Source organism: Acanthaster planci, linkage group LG06, assembly GCF_054643075.1.
Source record: "Acanthaster planci isolate LZ-2023a linkage group LG06, COTS_SCS, whole genome shotgun sequence".
NCBI classification, from domain to species: domain Eukaryota; kingdom Metazoa; phylum Echinodermata; class Asteroidea; order Valvatida; family Acanthasteridae; genus Acanthaster; species Acanthaster planci.
Genome location: NC_141782.1, coordinates 3,318,527 through 3,331,544, shown reverse-complemented (window position 1 = coordinate 3,331,544; position 13,018 = coordinate 3,318,527). Strand labels below are relative to the sequence as shown.

Sequence of the window (13,018 nt, the reverse complement as noted above, 5' to 3'; positions counted from 1 at the left end):
CTAGCACCATTGATGTGTTGACGGTTCTCAGACTGACATGTTTCATTCGCCTTGAAGTCGGGGTGATTGACGCATCTCGGTCAACACCCTCGCCAGGGTCAAGTGTTAAGGCTTGTCTAATAAATCACCGTTTGCCGACATGCAAGCGAATCGCAGGCGCCGCGGAAATTAGCCCAAATGAAGTTGTGTTTGGTGGTGCCGCCGAGGACTTTTGTGGACGGCGAACGCCAGGTTTTTTTTTTTCGGGGTGGGGGGGTTCATAGGGTTAGGGGAGTTTTGTAATGGGGCTTTAAATATCATTAACAGGGCAGAGCGGTCGGGCTTTTCTTTACCCTATGAAGGGATTAGAAACTGGGCGTTATGTGCAGTTAGGAAGTCCTACGTGGTAATTTAATTAACTGCCATGAATACAACTGGGTTTTTCTTGGACTCCTGTAGTTGTGTAAACATAGCGGTATCATGTTGGCTCTGGAGAGAGTCACTACATGTACTTGGCGCGGGCATTGTGCGGCGTGCGAGTGGCGGTCACTTCAAAGGACTTTCTGTCAACTGCTGTTTTGTGTCGGTCCGATTTGTGAGGACAAGGGATCACTTACTCTTCATGCATAATGCATTGCTGGTAGGGCCGTCACTGTTTATCCGTCTGTATGGTCCTCGAAGTGCGAGTTTGTTATTAGAATGGCATATAATGGAAGAGACTGAAATTGAACTGGGTTGTGTGTAAAACTTTGTGTATTATTTCATCTTGTGCAAGATATTTGTGTCCCTGTAGTTTGGTACAAAGCATAAAATGAAATTAGGCTACATGTACAGGCTACATGTACAGTACATATCAGTACTGAAGACAAAGCAGTGAATCATGTGGTATGAATGAGTTAATAATTTAGACTTACATGTAGGCCTTGGCCTATGGAGATGTGCGTAGCTTCAGTTTTTTATGGTATGAATTTTTCATTCACACTTTGCCTTTGATACTTTTTGAAACTTTCTTTGTGTAAATTTAATCCCAGGCATCTTTTTTCTGAATAATGGAACTTACTGATACGTAGAATTTATGGCAATGTAAACTTCAACAGATTTTTAAGAGAGCACAGTGCGGTTCTTTATTTTCCTTTGTTTATTAAAAAATTAAAATTTTCCTATTGAAGTACATGTATTTTCAGAACCTGCCGACTAAGTGATTTCCCTGAGACGTTTGATGATCTAATATTCCTCACCATTGTAAATGAGTTTTAGCTGTTATTAGTACTAATTTATAAAATCAGAATGCAAACTTTAAAAGGACAAAAGGAAAAAATAGGGTGCAATTACATGTAAATGTCTTTCTAGTACAAAGTAGAATAGTATTTCATGAAGAATAGAAAATTTGTTTTGTTGATAGGTGCTCTTCAGAGTACATTTATGATCTTTTTTCTGGGAAAATTTTGGAAAAATTCTGGGTGTAGTACATTTACACCACCAGATACATTTTAATCACAATAATTGTGCATTACTCTTTGAGTATCAGGTTTGAAGTAACAATAGTATTTGTATACCAAGATGAATGTGCGTGTGGGGTGATTGACCTGAAAAATTTGTAGTTTACCACATGTGCAAAGAACTGTGGGGCTTACCCAGAATGCATGTCCATGTACATTTGAACATGTACAGGTACCATTTTAAGCCTTCATCAGTTATCATAAAACCTAATTTACAAATCCTATTGTGTAAAATACTGAAATCATTCATGCATATTACTGTTGTCACCGACATCATTGTTATTATTGTACCGCTAGGTGCTCTGATCATTTATCTTCCCTGGTTGAAGCAGAGTTTACATCAGCCTTTGCCATTATTTGTTCAGTTTCGCTTAATTTTTTTAACGATACTGTATTAATGCAGTACCTCTGTTAGGTCATCATGACATTGATATGGCAGGGAGGGTTGATTAATTTAAACATTTAGTCTTCCAGTGTCCCCACGATAAAACTTCTTAACTTGCATCTGTACTACCCATTCACTGCACGGTAAATTGCTGTCAAATTAATTTCACCAGTTTATGGAAACTGCTTTTGTCACCAATGTAAGCATTACTGTCACAAGCAAAACCTAACCGTTCATCCACATGTTGTAAACCCAACATAACTTTTCGTGCCAAATTCTTGGCTCTGCGCATTTCAGAGGAAGACTTAACAATATGGGCTGTTAACATTTTTTTTTTTATTTGACTGACCCTGTCTCCTCCTGGTGAGGCCCTTGTGTGCACCTTTAAGATGGACTAACCTGTCAGGGCTTTTTTGACACTAACAATATGGCGGGGGAGCAGTGAAGACTACAGCAGTCTCCCCCTTTTACTTGTTCAACTTCCCCACAATGCCACATCTTGACTCGCAGCTGTGCCGCCCATTTCCTCCCTTGTGAAACTTATCGGCTGCATCAGAAGCAGGATTTTTTTCACCCCTTTTCTCTCTTCGGCCGTTCTCCTTTCTGTGTGCTAGATGATTTATTTTCATATGCCTAATATTGGAATCCGGGAGGTTTGAATTTTTTTCCCTTTTTTTCAAGAAGGGAACAGGTCTTGAAATGAAGTCCAGGTGGAGCCTGGCCTGCCAATATGATGGATGCTACCTTTTGCCCGCTTGGCCAAATGTCTGATAGTAGTTTCTTCAGAGTTGCTATTCTGGGGCCCCTTGCAGTTTGGTGTGAGGTAGCAGCGTTTTCCCACCCCCTCTCGTTCCCCCAGAGAAACAACCCCAGAAAGTGCCCTGCGGACAGGGCGAGAGAGTTCCTTCAAAAAGCTGGCTGGCCTCTCCCATGAATTGATCTGTCAAGAATGGTGAGAGGCTAATGTCGAGATGTCAAGCAGTCTTGTCCCGCTGATTTGTAGCCAAAGTGACACTACTTCAGCACTCGCTTCCGCATGGGTTGGCCAGGATATCCTGTCTCTTCCTGAAGGGGGGAATGCTGAATTAAGAGCGGCGCAGGGGAAAACATAACTGATATATCCATGGATATTATCATTCATAGTCGGTATGACCAATTATGTTCGTTGACCAAGTGTTTTTTGTAGAGTTGTTTTATTATTAAGCCCAATGTCTTGTGCCCTGACTGCACGGGGCTGAGCCATGAGGGGCAAACTGATTTGCCCTCTGATACCAGTACCGTACATGCCTGTTTGACTAAGTGAAGTTTAACCTACATGTACATGTAAAAGAGCTGGGTTTACTTTCGTCCCTCTCACAGCCAGGTGGGGGCGGATTCCACCCCCAAAGAATTTAGCTCTGCTGCACTTGATTTTTTTTTAACTTGGCAGACTCAGTCATTTGAAGTTCAAGGCTTTATGCATGCCAGCCCACATGCATTGAGCACCACAGTAGAAAAAGTACACAGTGTCTCTGAAAGATTGGCAATGAGCAAGAATGGTAGGTTCAATTTTCACAAGATTGGGGTCGAAATGACTGCAAAGTATAACTTTTAAAACTCCTGCAGGCTCAGCTCCCGAAAAAATGCACTGCAGAGATATCCCCAAAATACATGTACTTTGGGGGGCGGATATCACCTCCCCCTCCCCTGTCCTCTTTCAGGGTTTAGTCTTTACATGGTTAGCCAAGGCAAGATGAGCATGGACATTCTGTGAGGCTTTTTCCCTCTCCTAAGAAGTCCCCTAGAGGAACATTCACTTGATTTCTTTCCACTTTGGGGGTCAAATTCAAGCATCTGGGGCCAATTTCAAAGCTGCTTAAGCACACAGTTTGCTTAAGCGTGAAAAAACCTTGCTTAATAAACAAAGGTTACCAGCTCAAAATCTATGTGACTGTCATGCTAACCAAAAGACAGGTGAATGTCATTCCAAACCAGTATACATCACATGGAGTTTTGGCTGGTAACCTGATTTGTCAAGCAAGGTTTTTCACGCTTAAGCAAATTTTGTGCTTAAGCAGCTCTATGAAATTGCCCCTCCCCCATTGTAACCACCAGCAAAATATTTCAATTACATTTAAAAGCACAGCGTATCCCACAGTGTGCTGCATTCAACAACGTTAATCGTGCTTGAAAATGTTTCAAATGTTCGGTTTCGGTATGTGAACCTACTAGTACCAAGTAGTTATCATTTTTTTAGTGTTGCTTTTTTTGCCTTTTTTCCCAACAAGTTATTAAAAATGTTGCTCAAGGATGTGAACCCTCTTCCACTTTCACCTGGCAGATTGACAAATGTCGTTGGAATGCTTAAAGTTGGAATCATTTGCTCATGCTCTGTTTGTCATTTATAATAATACTGGCCAGCAGTGACTTGTTGTATGGCACATAAGTACAGTAGTTCTCCAACAGTAATAATTACCCCAGATCTTCCGGCTATATGAGACCAATTTTGACAGGCCATTTACGGTGCATTTCCAGCCTCTACTGGCCCTCATAAATACTCCTGGTACATATCAGTACCCATTTACTTGTACCGGTAGGGCTGTATACTCGTAATAGTATTTGCATGCACTTCGCCGAATTAAAAATGAACTACATTGTATAGTACTAATGGCAATTTCCTAAACCACATCTCATGCACATCGTTGGCAATGACCTTTCATCATTTACTTCACAGTTGCAGCTCACTTGAAAGAATTATTTCACATGGAATATCCAATAACTACATGCACATGTACCGGTACCTTTATGCCGTGTATTCTTTTCAACAATAATTTTGTTCACGTGTACAGTGTACTTTATGGACAGCTTTGGATGCGTGACCGTACCTTTTAATATATATGTATACACAGTCACCTGCCATCAGAAGTTCACAATAGCTAACCTGTACCAAAATTAATGTACACATGTACCGGACACAACACACACAGTGCTGTCAGAATGGAGGCCTGTAGGCTCCGAGCTGTACCAAGAGAGGGGGTAACTTTCCTTGCAATGGAGGCTTAACTGCACATTGCTGGTTCATGAACGACTGTGAAACGCAAGCACTGCAGTGGCATCACCATTTCCCACCAAGAAATTGAACACTCCCGACCAACATGGCTTTTTTCAACTGATGAGGAGGTGCTTCTGCTCTGCGCGGACAGATGCATCGTGTCAAGAAAGAGTGAGTGTGGTTAGTGGTATGTACTGGGATTCTACCAAAGGTCTTGCAGGATTCATTAGTGCTTCAAATCCTTATCTTGATTTGCATACGTGTGTATGTGTACATGTATGCTGTCAACCTGTTAAAAAATTGATCCGCGTGTAATTGACCCATTTGGCACAGTTTTCTTGAAAGGTAACAAACAACAGCATTTGGCGGACACTTGTCAAGTGCCACCGTGCTAATCTAACCTGACTGTGTCACTGTGTTTGCCTCAGTTTTTATGTAACTGCCCGTGTTGTCAGCAGCTGACGGTAAAAATAAATATACATGTCATATTAAAAGAAAACACACTCACCGGTGCTAAGCGGGAGGACTCTCAATTTCCCCGATTTCCCTTCCCCATTACCGACTGGCACTGCGCTGTGCCGTTCGTTGTGATGTCACATTGGAGAGATAAGCAAATTTCACTTGCCGATAACAAGCTCCGTTGGAGCCAGGCCTGATTTGGTTGCAAGTGTATTTGCATTGCAGGCTGCCTGGACCGCCCCACCAAAAATCAAATGGGAAAGAGAAAAAAAAGGGGGGAGGGGCAGAGGGGTATATTTGACACACTGCATACCAAGGGTTTGAGTAATTATGATGAAGGTGCCAGGTCTCATGAGAGGATGTGGCTGCAGCCTCCCTGAAGCACTCCCACATTAACGGAGGTTTAACTATTTCCGATGTAGGGTAGGAACAGAACCTCCAACACACTTCTTGGCATAAACAGGGTACAAACTTGCAGAGTGTTAGCACACGGCGTTACCCAGTTTGTGACCCAATCTGAGGGAATGGGGCATAGGGCCAACATCCTGGCCAAAGCCTTTAACAGTTTTCAAAATGATCAGCACAGTGATGGTTGGATAAGTTCACTGCACAAACCACCCAGACTACATAGGTCCAGGCTCAAGTACAGACTGCTCAGGGTGCCTAGGGGTCGAAGGATGGCTGAGGAAAGATTCTCTCCTTCTGGGTGCTGGACCCTAATTCAATTAATAATTTCTGCTGAGCTCATTAACATGAAAAGTGCCCCGAAAAAGGAGGTTGGTTGTTTAGCCCTCAGAATGGTGCGATTGTAACGTTTGCCAGGATATAACTTCCTAGTTTTGGGGGGCTACCTGTAAGTTCCATCCAAGGGAAGAGTTTATAAACTTACAGTGGAAAAATGGTTTTACATGTAAGTGGCTGAGAAAGTAGAGGGATGCCATTTGGAAAATGGTTGTTCCTCAGGCTTGGGAACTGTCACTTTTGGGGGGGGGGGTGATGAGATTATATTGCGTGAATGATTGAAACTGTAATTGGCTAACTTGCCAAGAATTGGAAAGAAATGGAAAAATAAAGGACTAGCCAATAATTTAAAGAGCACCTCCAAGTAAAACATATTTTCTCTTATTTTATCTTCAAATAAATATGGAAGCATCAAACTCGAACGCAGTGTCATTTGTCTACAGAGCTCAACTATAACAAGCTGAAAAGACTTTGTCTGTTCATACCAAGATGCGAATTCTGTAATTCAGGGAAAACAAGGGGAACCCTTGCCCTGTGTTCTTAGTGGATAAACCCTTGTGCATGCCAGTCAATGGCTTCATTTTCTCTATTGTCTCTGAACGACGCAATCTACATTCAGAATCCGCATCTTGGTTTGGACAGAAAAAATATGCCCTTTTCAGCTTGTTATAGTTGAGCTCTGAAGGCAAATGACACTGTGTTTGATTTGGATGCTTCCATGTATTTATTTGAACAGATAAAATCAGAGAAAACATATTTTCCTTAGAGGTGCTCTTTAATTTTTTTGGGGGGGAGGGAGGAACCCAGAGATGTCAGCTCATGTATGACCTCCCATAAACAATAGGATTGGCTCCTTGTCCACAGATGTTGAAGCATCTTCTCAAACACACCCAGGGTATACGATTGATCTCTTTTGGTTTGGTTTTCCTCCATTTTCTCTCTTGTAAATATCTTGCATTATCTTCAGTGTTTTCTTTGTATTTTCTATGTAAAGCACAGTAATTTGTAACATGGAATTTGCACTGTTAAACTTGCATTGTAATTTTGTTAAAAGAGTTTTAGGCCCTATTTATTTTTTTTTAATTCCTAGGAAGGCTGAACCATGAAGTCCAAGCATCAAGGCCATGTTGGTCTACTATAATTCTGGTGACCATGGCAACACTATCACTGGTTATTTGCAGTGGCCCCCTTTAATGGCAGTAAATATTGTGACATCTGTTCCATGACAGTTGCTCTGTTCAAATCCCAACACAATTCTTACTGCCATTCAAGGGGACCATCAGGAGTGTCTAATGAAACGTCAGTGGAATCATCTTTAGTGCTTGTGAATGGGTTGGAATTTGAGTGTTTGCTCTCAAAATTTTGAAAAAGTTCTTTTTTTTTCAAAACAGCTCTGACCTTGGTTCTGGCCTTGGATCTTGTGGACCTGCTGTATGCCATATCAGACATACACACATCCACGTTCATGTACATGTACGTGTGTACAAACTTGTGCAGACATCTGTTAAACTTGACAGAAGCACTGCAGCAATTGGCGTGCTCTGTTTTTCAATCTTGTCAACTCAAATGCCAGTTGAACACCGCATTTATTTTCAAATGCCAAGAAAAGCCCTGACTAAAGTCCAAGTCCTTCAGCAGAAAACAGCTACTGTCAGCTATGGAACTCATCATTCCTTGCCAAATAGTTTTCCCATCCACAAATCTGTGCCCAAGACAAGTACTCCTGAAGCTATGCTTTCACCAAACTTTGTTCAGCTACATGTACCACTAAATGTGTTTTTTCACAGAAAAAAATTGCATTCCATGCTCCAATTTTAATTACTGTATTTAATATAAATTTGCATGTATTACTCAAGAACAGTCTTGGCTCTGTCCATGTACATGTCAACATGGAAACTTGTTGTATGTACAAATAGGGGTAATTCCAGAAGTTAGGGGTCCATTTTTGTGTGTGTCCCTGTCACATCTGACATATGATTTTGTAAGTTCAGAATGCTTTTTCTAATTTCCAAGAGTAATGAATTAATGCCAATTACCTGCCAAACAAATACTAACAGTTTGAAATCAGTTCCGGTGATATAAATTTCTGTGTCAAATAACAAAGGTCAGATGTAGCAGGGACACAAAAATGTCACACTTTTGGATCCCTGATTTCCAGAATTACCCATGTACACGCGTGGTAGATTTATTTGCAGATAAATACATGTAACTACATGTACATGTACCAGTACCTTGTATAAAATCATGCAGCCAGCAACTTTGCCCTGGTGTTGTCAGAAGTAGTAAAATGGTGTTCCCAGTTTATGCTGATTTTTGAAAAGGAAGACAGGTTTGCTTTTACTGTACTGTAAGATGAGGAAGGTTTCAAGTGTTAAATGAATGTAAACAGAGGACTGCGCTGATGAAACTGAGACCAACAGAAATGACACCAATCCATCAAAGTGCCCGCCCATTTACACACCAGTATCTACATGTACTGGTATGTACACGCTCTCTATTCGGTTTTTGGTACAGTTTAGGTAGGCATGCTTGTTGCTGTTTGAGGAACAATATGAGCCATGTACAGTGTACCAAGATCAGTCTCCTTCCCAGCACATCCCTTGTCCAAGGTCTGGGAACTTTATCAAGCCACTTCATCATAATTGTACCGTACAGGTTGTGTCAGCATTTGGAAAATGTGTCTGGAGTACACAACACTGAACGTGAACATATACACGGGATGTTCATAATAAATCATACACGATGTGTATAGAGCTAAGTCATGGGGCCCATTGTAAGAAATCAGTGGAAACGGATGCTGTCTTTCATTATGGCTTATGACGGTCATGGGCTGTGAAGCCCACAATAGGTCTTAAAGGGGCAGGATCTACAGCACCTTGAAATTGTTCAAGTTCATGCAAGGCCAGTTGCAACTGTACATGGGCCTTGCGGGGCAGCTCATCAGACTGTGAGTCGAATCCCCTTCATGTGTTGTGCACTAAGACTGAGAATATATGTGCTGAATGTGTGCAGCCAGTTTATGACAGAATCTGCACAAATTCAAAGCATCTTTACGGGAACAGACACAAGCATGGCTGCATTGCAGAAAATAACTTACGAGATCTTGACAGTATTGTATAATTTGTTTCCCCTGCTAATGGTATACATGTACTTTAGCATTGTTCCGTGAAATAGCTATGGGAATATTTCAAACACAAAGTGAATTTGAAAATTAGTCTTCTTTGTGTTGTGGCACCAGCGATATGGACTTCACCACAAGTTGCTGGAGTATACATGTATGTAGGTCTGCAGCATGATGTGAAACATGAGGCACCCGAGTCAATGAGTTTGTCGCCTTTCGAGGAATATGGGCTTAGGCGGCTATGCAAAGGTTACCCAGTTATAACTCATTTACAGCTGGCAGTGATGTTACCCTGTTGATCGAACACCCTCTTTCAGATGGAGCTTGAAGTTGTGAACACGAACAGCTAGTTTTTAACAAGATCATGTCAAGTGCAAACCAAATTTGCCCAGTTCAGTACTATGTAGCAATCGGTCTGTCAAAGAACTCCTACTTTTAATACTAAGAACATTATTGCTTGACTTTTCAATTTGGATGTTTACGTACATGCATACATGTAGCATATACACTTGTACCCAGTACATGTAGGGCCAAGTTCCTACTTGGAAGTGGACCTTGCTCTGGGTTCTGTGAAAGCTACACTGTACATGATGTACTGTACATGTACATGTACAACCTTGTTTCCAACTACAGTGTAAATTGTAAAATTAAAGGAGCAAACTGTAACACTGAATGTCATTTGTTGCTATTGACTCTCAGTAGAAATAGGACTTGAGGAAATGGCACTGTGTATTGTTCATGTAGCTCCAGTTAAGGACACACCAAGAGCGCTAACTGGTTGGCTTGTGTGATGCTGAGCATATATTTCATTTTTTTCATGACTAACTTTTTGCTGAATGGATCTTTGCTGCATCATGTACTGGTACATGTACAGTAGGCATACACGGTAAGGAGGTACCGGTGTCTGTCGTACTGGTGTGGTACGGATACAAGACCCAACCTAACAAACTAAGTAGCAAGTTGCTAGGGCCAATTTTGAGGCCTCTAAAAGAATCTTGCTTAATAGAAATTGAAACAAAGGCTAGAATCCTAAACCTTTCCCCACACGACATCCATTTCCATCATAAGTCAGAACAAAGAGCCTACATGTAGGTCTCTCGTTCTAGATGGAACTTACCGGTAGAACAAATATTACTGTAAAAAAAAGGAAGAAAATGGCCCAGGAAGGGCCTGTTTGTTTCATGCGGATCCGAATTGCGATCAGGGATCCAACGTTGGATCACTGACACCGGAACCCGCCTGATGGATAGAGTGAACCAGCGTTGGGGATCAAGATCTAGATCAATGTGAAACAAACAGGCCCTAAGACTCATTTTGTGCAATCCACTAACATCTATTTTCTAGTCATTGAGAGGCTAAATGTACCGGTATTGTACTTGCATCATGTAAAATATACATGTGTATAGTACTAGGAGGCTTCCATATTACTGTACCCTCAATTTTTGATAAAGGCAATATGAACAGTTTTCCCTTCCGGTGTGGAGTCTGCTCTTTCAATGTTACAGTCAAATTGTTGCATACCAGTTGCTTGTACAATAATGGCCGGCCGTCAGTAGAAAAACAGAACACAAGCTCATCTAGAGTAAAAAAAATCTCATGCAGCTACATGGATACCAAATAATAAACACTATTCTAAATTCTAATGCTGGTGACACTTGTTTTTTCCCACCAATATTACTGATACAACAATAAATTTGTCTGTAAACTGTGAATTATTCAAAACACCCAGACAATATGGCTTGGAAAAATTAACATTTTACCAACTACTGGTACTAGGTGAAACTGACAGATTGTGCATTTCGTTTTTTGCGTAACCTGGTGAAAATGTCTTCAAATAATTCTAATTCCTTGAAAATTATTCAATATTTAATGGCATCGATACCATAGAACACAAAGCCACCTCGGAAATGCAGGGTTGGGATTTATATGTACAGTATCAAACTTCAAGTCTGGCTGGTATCGTAAAAAGTCTCATTTTCACGATCAATGGCTGTTTCAATTCTGAATTTGACCATAAGGTCATATATGCAAATTCCGTAAACATTGATTTAATTTTTAATTGGTGATTTTTTAGTCAACGGCAAGATGGTTTAAGCACCAGGTCCCGGTATGTACGTAACTGTGGTGGAGTCTTGGCCTGTGTACCGGTACATGTTCATGTATGTATACTGTTCTACGACATACCAGTAGCTGGTTCCACGCATTTAAAGCTGGACCATAGACATTTAGGCCTATAGCTTAAGATAATGGAACCAGCTACATTTTTTCACTTCACCACTCTCCATTCACGTCATGTTTAGCAAAGGAATCCTTATGAGCCATAATTGTAGGGTTGGACACCTTACATTGTACATACATTTTTTTCCCCCAGAAAACTAAACTGAATTTTTATGTATTTTAGGACAGTAAAAGTTGATGGTATAAAAACAGCATCTCTGATCCGAATATTTCTTCTTTTTTTATTGGCAAATTTCAATTTTGTTGTGTGACCATATCATGACGATGAAATTGCAATATTGTCGACCACTACTAAATACCAAGTGAAAATACAACCCTCTATTAAAGTAATGTAGGGTAGTACATTTTGCTGTGAAATATGACTTCAACCAAGGGTGTTATTTCTTCAAACTACATGCAGTTCACTGTTGGTTGCTCAGATATGAGAGTGTAATTATGCACAGTTTACTGGCTGACCTAACACTCAGGTCACAGATCCACAGGAGTGTGCATTATGTAACACTGTGCATTGTTGTTGCTCACATACTGAGTCCCAGCATGGTACAAGGGTGTATAGGTTAATGGCTGGACGCAGCTTACACAGTGCAATCTACATGTACATGTACATGTAGAAAATGTGTCTGAATCTATGCCATTTACTGCATGTACCCTTGCCGAGCTTTTGACATCCTGAAGCATTTAGTGCCATCCACTGTTTCCAGCATTCTTGTGAGCAGGCAAAGTGTGTGGGCCGACTTTTTTCCTGAACCCACTAGAAAGTACGGCCTTGAAAGGGGAAGAATGGTGGTTTCTGTGCTGAGTGTTAACCCTATGTTATATATTCTGTATGTTCAATTCTGTTCATAAAAATCTGAAAAGACTACAAGGCCCGTGATCTCTGCTAGCAATCAGAATTTAAGTCACACTGTATACAGTACATGTACCTGGGTAGTATCCGCCACGAGCTGAAGTGCATCCCCAATCGGCAAAAGAAAGGCAGCTGGTTACTTATAAGCGAGTTCTTGCACGCAGTCTGCGTGTATGCAAAGACCATACCGTACACGTACATGCCGAAATAAATGAGTTACGCATACTCAGCGTGTTCCACGTAAAATGTGCATATATACCGGTACATGTACTTACGTACATGTACCTCATGGTGTGTCTATGCGGTGTGTACCCCAAAAAACACACCCTCTTTTGTTCGGATAGTGTGTGGATAGTTGTAAAAATGCTGTAGAAAGTCGTCGCTGTTTTCACGAAGAGACACTTTAGCCCCAAATCATGATTGTTGTCAAATTTCTGTTTGTTGGCAAAATCAGCCAGGCTATGCGATGCCTTCAACTTGGTTTAATCATTTTTTGTCTTCCATAGGTATTGTGTCAGCAATAAAGGGCAAAACCGTGGCAAAACTTGTTTTGCTGTTTTCATGAAGAGGCGAATTTGACTCCGGAAATGTAAATTAATGTAACAGTTTTGTACCTGGCATGTGGTATTGCAATACAGCACGTGTTTTCACAAATAAACCAAAGTCACACAAAGTTTACCGTTTTCATGAATAGACAAATGTATTTGTTTGCAAAATA

The 13,018-nt window shown here is 41.0% G+C and overlaps 1 protein-coding gene across 1 annotated transcript in view; it reads left to right on the top strand.

Moving 5' to 3' along the window:
* LOC110984757 (uncharacterized) overlaps window positions 1–13,018 on the top strand; it is a 66,643-nt gene that overhangs the window by 348 nt on the left and 53,277 nt on the right. The window lies entirely within an intron of this gene.